This window comes from Tamandua tetradactyla, chromosome 8 (genome assembly GCF_023851605.1).
Source record: "Tamandua tetradactyla isolate mTamTet1 chromosome 8, mTamTet1.pri, whole genome shotgun sequence".
NCBI lineage: Eukaryota > Metazoa > Chordata > Mammalia > Pilosa > Myrmecophagidae > Tamandua > Tamandua tetradactyla.
In genome coordinates, this window is record NC_135334.1 from 63150151 (window position 1) to 63155899 (window position 5749).

Consider the following 5749-nt stretch of genomic DNA (forward strand, 5'->3'; position numbering starts at 1 on the left):
ACTGGGTATTTGCTCTGCACCCTGCACTAACTCACCAGGGCCTCTGAGTTACAGCACTTTTCAGTAAGGTCTAGATCATCCTGTGCTTACAGTCACTCCATGGAAACTTGTGGTGGGTGAGAAGCATGATTCAGAACTACCACCAAACTCTGACCCAGGAAATCTATCCACTGTTTCAACTTTAGAAGTACTGAGAATTTTCTGCTTAGATGACATAATGCCTGACTTTATTGCACAGACCAGGCATTTGTCCTCTTTGACCTAGAATGATGTATACAAACTCCTACCTGATTGGTTTTCTTCCAATTTAGAAAGAAAATTTAGAACGATCCACCTTAGCCAACGGGAATCAAAACCTGGTCTCAGCAGGCTTTTTCGTCCCCCCATGTCTAGTTTTCTACTCAAGTTTGCTTTTCTCATATCAGAAGAACAATACAGAGGTCTTGTATACCAAATACTATGGAATGAACCAATGAGAGAGTCAAATAAAAAGTTGAGATTATTTTCAGCTTGTAATTCTAGATATTTCCCAAAGACAAATTTTGGTGACATATTAATTCCCTGATGATGTTGAAGTAGCATGGGTCTGACTTTGAGATTGGGGAAGAAAGCCAGCACGTTTCTCATCACAACTATACTAAATGCGTGGAGTCAAGAGGAGAAAGCCAGGCTCCCATCAAAAGACAGGACCAGAGTTCAAGCTGGAAATATGATCCCAAATTGTTCTTCAAAGAAAATACACTTAATTAAAGGATGACTTCACATTGTGGAAGAAAAGGCAAGGAAATTGAGAGCAAGTTGTACTAAGGCTGGAGAAAGAAAGCTGAAGGCCACCTTGATCATTTCATAGTAGGCAAATGAGCACATCAGGGCCTTTAGATATTAAATTGGGATATGTGCATGGGAAAAGCAGGCTTATTTAAAGAAAATGTACAGCTGGTTCATATAAAAAAACTCATGTATTATCTTTCTACTGCTGTTTTTCTCATTCCTTGCAGTTCTGAACACAAGTGAACTGTCTGGAGATATACTCTGATATAAAATAGATCAGTGTGAAATCTGCAGTCAGATTGCATAGGTCTAGCCTTAGTTCTTTCATATGCTGCTGGGTAGTCTTGGGAAATTTACTTAACTACTCTGCCTGTGTTACCTAATGTGATTGATGTCAGGAATGCATGAGGGTCATATAAGGACTATGTAAGAATTAGCTGATATTGTTTTTATTATTGTTGTTTAGTAGAGAAGCTTCTCAGGATGTTCCCCTGTGTAGTGTGAAAATAGGGAAAGGCAGAAGGGAACCAATTTCTTTTTACTGTCCAACTTATGTTAAGTACCTTATAAGAGCTTTGCTTCTAAAATATTTAATCTTCATAGCCATTTAGTATCATGACTATTTGAAAGCTAAGGAAAAAAAAAGCTTAGAAAAGGAAACTAACTAGACTGAGGATACACAACCGGAAAGTGATGGAGTCCGAACTTAAATATTACTCTGTTGTAGCTGAAGGTAGAATGCGCACAGGGTACTTCTACTCACTTCATGCTGCAAGAGGAATTCCCAGGAACTAGGCATTTTAATACTTTGTCAAGCATAAAAACCAGATGGATGTCGTCTTTTGAGGAAGCCAGTTCCAGGTATGCATCCGTTCCTTCACTATTGTCAAGGCACCTCCAGGTCCCGATTCTGAAGAAACAGACTGGATGAATAAACTCCTATTCAGAAAACATTGGCAGAATAGAGTGGAGTTAGTGAGAAGGGACTCAATAAATCATGGCTGTTTCCTTCCTAGTTTTAGGAGATATTAATTTGAAAGATTAAAGATGAACTGCACCATACCACAATGAGCTCATAGTTGTGTTTGTAACTGATAGCTTTATTTAACAAAAATAGTTGTTACTTCACATTTTCCATCTGAATCCAAGCTTTGTTTTGAACACATAACATAGATATTCAGGACATTATTAAAAGATCATATAAAACACTACAACTGGTACTAGAGAAAACTCCAAGATGGAAATACAATCCCTGGAAAGACTTTTATTTTTCATTAAATGAATCAAATTAAATGCCTAAGGCAGAAAGAGATGTGAAGAATTTTTAAAACTGTCTATTCTATTTTGCAGAACCAATTCGAAGTGTTTTGTTTTCAATAGATAATTACATATCTTAAGTCATAATTGCTTACATCTTTATTCTTCATTTGATAACTTCTAACTGTGACACATTTGGGGCATAAGACACTAATAAAACATTCAGGAGCTTTCACTCACTACTACTAAACTGATAATAATAACTCTCAACATCATAGAATTCTTTCCACATGCTGATGTTGTGCTAGGGCTTTGCTTAGGAAGTTATCTCATTATCCCTGCCAAGAAACCAATAGGTGAAGAAATTGAAATTTAGCTCATTAGGAGGGCCTTCTAGGGAAGCAGTTCATCCCTTGACTTCTCTGGGAGTTGAATCTTGGCTCCACTAAATTACCTAAATTTGCTTTGGGTAAATTTACACATTCTAAGGCCAAATCCCCTCATCTTTTAAAAGAGAATAATAATGTCTGCCTGATCGAAAGGGCTGCTATAATGTTACAGGAAATATTAAAGAGAAAACACTCTACACAGAGAACTAATGCTACCTCTTATTTCTAAGAGTGATCTCTCTTGGACCACATAACTCTGTCTGGCTTAGTTAATCAGAAGCTATTGTCTCTCAAAAGCTGGGTAAATGAAGCCTGCTTGCAGTATGCTAAGTCTGAAAATATTGCTGTTTAACAGTTGTATCAAAAGATTAATAAAAATCCTATTCAGTGCAAAAATCGTATTTCATCTTCCATGAGAATGAGGAGTTAGGTCAGTGCTACAGAAATGCAAGAGCTGGGGAGTAGGCTTTGTAAACTGGACTTATTTACAGAGCATACAGTGAATCTGAAAGATCCCAGATACTACCCACATATTAGTACTTAATAAGTTTCACATCTTTTATCAAGAGAATTTTTTTGTGTTTGCATATCTGATCAAAACAAGAAACTTTACTGAAATTAATGCTTAATCTCAAAAGAAGTATATGAAAAAGAATTTTTTAAAGAGTTCTTTCTTTTGGAGGAGTTTGCTTTAATAACTATAATGAACCGATATTTTTATTTACATTTTTGGCTTTCTATATACTATATGCATTTGTATATATGTATATTGTATGTGTATTTGTATTTGTATATATGTATATATGTATGCATGTGTGTGTGTTTAAACACATCCGTTAAATGATAATCCCTTATACACATGGATTAAATTCGTATCTGTTAGCTTTCCCCCTGTGCTGGTTTGAAAGGATGTATGGACCCTAGAAAAGCTATGTTTTAATCAAAATCCCATTTTGTAAAGTCAGAATAATCCCTATTCAATATTGTATGTTTGAAACTGTAATTAGATCATCTCCCTGGAGAAGTGATTTAATCAAGAGTGGTTGTTAAACTGGATTAGCTGGAGTCATGTCTCCACCCATTTGGGTGGGTCTTGAGAAGCTTCTGGAGTCCTATAAAAGAGGAAACATTTTGGAGAATGAAGGAGATTCAAAGAGAGCAGAGAAGAATGACATAGCCATGAGAAGCAGAGTCTACCAGCCAGTGACCTTTGGAGATGAAGGAAAATGTCTTCTGGGGAGCTTCATGAAACAGGAAGCCAGGAGAAGAAGCTAGCAGATGATGTCATGTTTGCCATGTGCCCTTCCAGCTGAGAGAGAAACTCTGGCTGTATTTGCCATGTGCCTTTCCAGATGAGAGAGAAACTCTGAACTTCATTGGCCTTCTTGAATCAAGGTATCTTTTCTTGGACGCCTTAGATTGGACATTTCTATAGCCTTGTTTTAATTGGGACATCTTCTTGGCCTTAGAACTGTAAACTAGCAATTTATTAAATTCCCCTTTTAAAAGCCATTTCATTTCTGGTATATTGCATCCCAGAAGCTAGCAAACTAAAACACCCTTTCACACATGCACACACCCAGCTTGAGATGGCGGCAGCCAAGCGGCAGTGGGAGATTCCGACTCCTGAGACGTTCTCGGTCCCATGTGGAAGGTGGGGAGGGTGGTGGCAGGACTGCTAGGAAGGCAAGGATGAAGACGAAAACATCAAGAATAACTGGGATGGTAATGATGATGAAAGAAGGGGAAGCCGAAGTAAAAGTTTCAGAGAAGAAAAAAAAAAAAATAGAAAAGAATCAAAGAGAAAGAACGGCAGCAGAAAAGGCCAGAAGAAATAAAAAAAGAGGTTAGAAGAACCTGAAGAACTTAGAGTATAACACCAGAAGAAGAATTAGCAGATCAACTGTGACTAAAGAAGTTGCAGGAAGAGTCAGACCTCGAATTAGCAAAACAAACTTTTGTTGTTAATAATACAATTTATGGAATAGATGCTATGAATGCATCTTCAAGAGGTGATTTCACTGAGTTTGGAAAGTTAGTAAAAGATGAAATTACACAATATGAAGAATCAATATATTATGCCAGTTTTTTGGAAGCCTTAATTCAAGATGTCTATATGTTATTGGAAATTGATGGTTTAAAAAGATTACTAATTCCATCATTGTGCTTTGCAGTAAAAAACAGAAGCAAGAAAGGCAAAGCAAAGCCAAAAAGAAGAAAGGTGTGGTTCCTGGAGGGGGCTTAAAGGCCACCACGTAAGATGATCTGGCTGTCTGTAGTGGTTATGATGGAGGATATGTTCAAGACTATGAAGACATCGTGTGTCATTTTGTCTTCTTCCAGTTGCCCACAACCCCTGCAACATGTAGCACAACTTCCTTTCCTTTCATTTCTGCCAAATGCTATAATCAGAAGTGCAGTATCTTTGTGCAGGTTATTGAACCCCTTGATACTTAGGTGCTAATGTGCATATGCGGGAACTTGGATCCTGCTAAGGGGTTAAAAGCAAGAACCTCAGTTGCTACTAAATCATAGTAAAAAAAAAAAAAGAAGAGAAAAAATTCCTAATAATGTTGTCATTTTTGCTATCTGATTCCATAGCAGCAATCACTAAATTGGAAACAAGCATTGCAACACGACAAAAAAATTGTGTTGGTATTTACCAGTACCATTCAGTAATACAGCCTTAACCATACCTCCTTGAACTGCTTCATAACTTGTCAAGGAAAGCAGTTTGCAGCAAGGGCATGTGGTGTGTACCTAGTATTAAAATTGCTTTGTCTTAAAGTTGAGTATGAGGATATTAAAAATACATTGTGGAGAAAACTGCTTATCTCAGAGTGAAGATCCTGAAAAGCCACTACCAGTTCGATCTTTAAAAATTAAATGACCAAAACCCTCCAACCTGAAGCCAAAGAAGGTAAACCTCTCCATTATTATATAGCAAGTTGTGAAATCTCTTGAGTGTACAGACTGTTTAGTTTATATTTATAAGAGTCTTTCTACTGATGGAGGGCTTCGGATGGGGGAGGGAAACTTTTACCTTTTTCAATTGCCTGGTTTAAGTGTCTGAGAAACAAATCTCCTCTGTTCTCCTAGGCTGCAATGGAACAACTTTAACAGGGTTTTGGCATTTCTTTTCCTTTATGAAACGTGCTTAGCAAACTGCACCAGTTAACTACGGTTTGGTAGATTGTTATGTTAACAATTATGACATCTGCAGTGTTTTATAAAGGCACTAATTTAATGAAATCACTATTGTGAGGACTCAAAAAAATTCCTATCTGTTAACTGGCTTTTTCATAACTGAATGTTTATTATACACATTTGCA

The 5749-nt window shown here is 37.0% G+C and overlaps 1 pseudogene; it reads left to right on the forward strand.

Moving 5' to 3' along the window:
- The first annotated feature begins 4006 nt into the window (after positions 1 to 4006).
- LOC143643897 (eukaryotic translation initiation factor 3 subunit J-like) lies at positions 4007 to 4874 on the forward strand (annotated as a pseudogene).
- Positions 4875 to 5749: the final 875 nt, after the last annotated feature.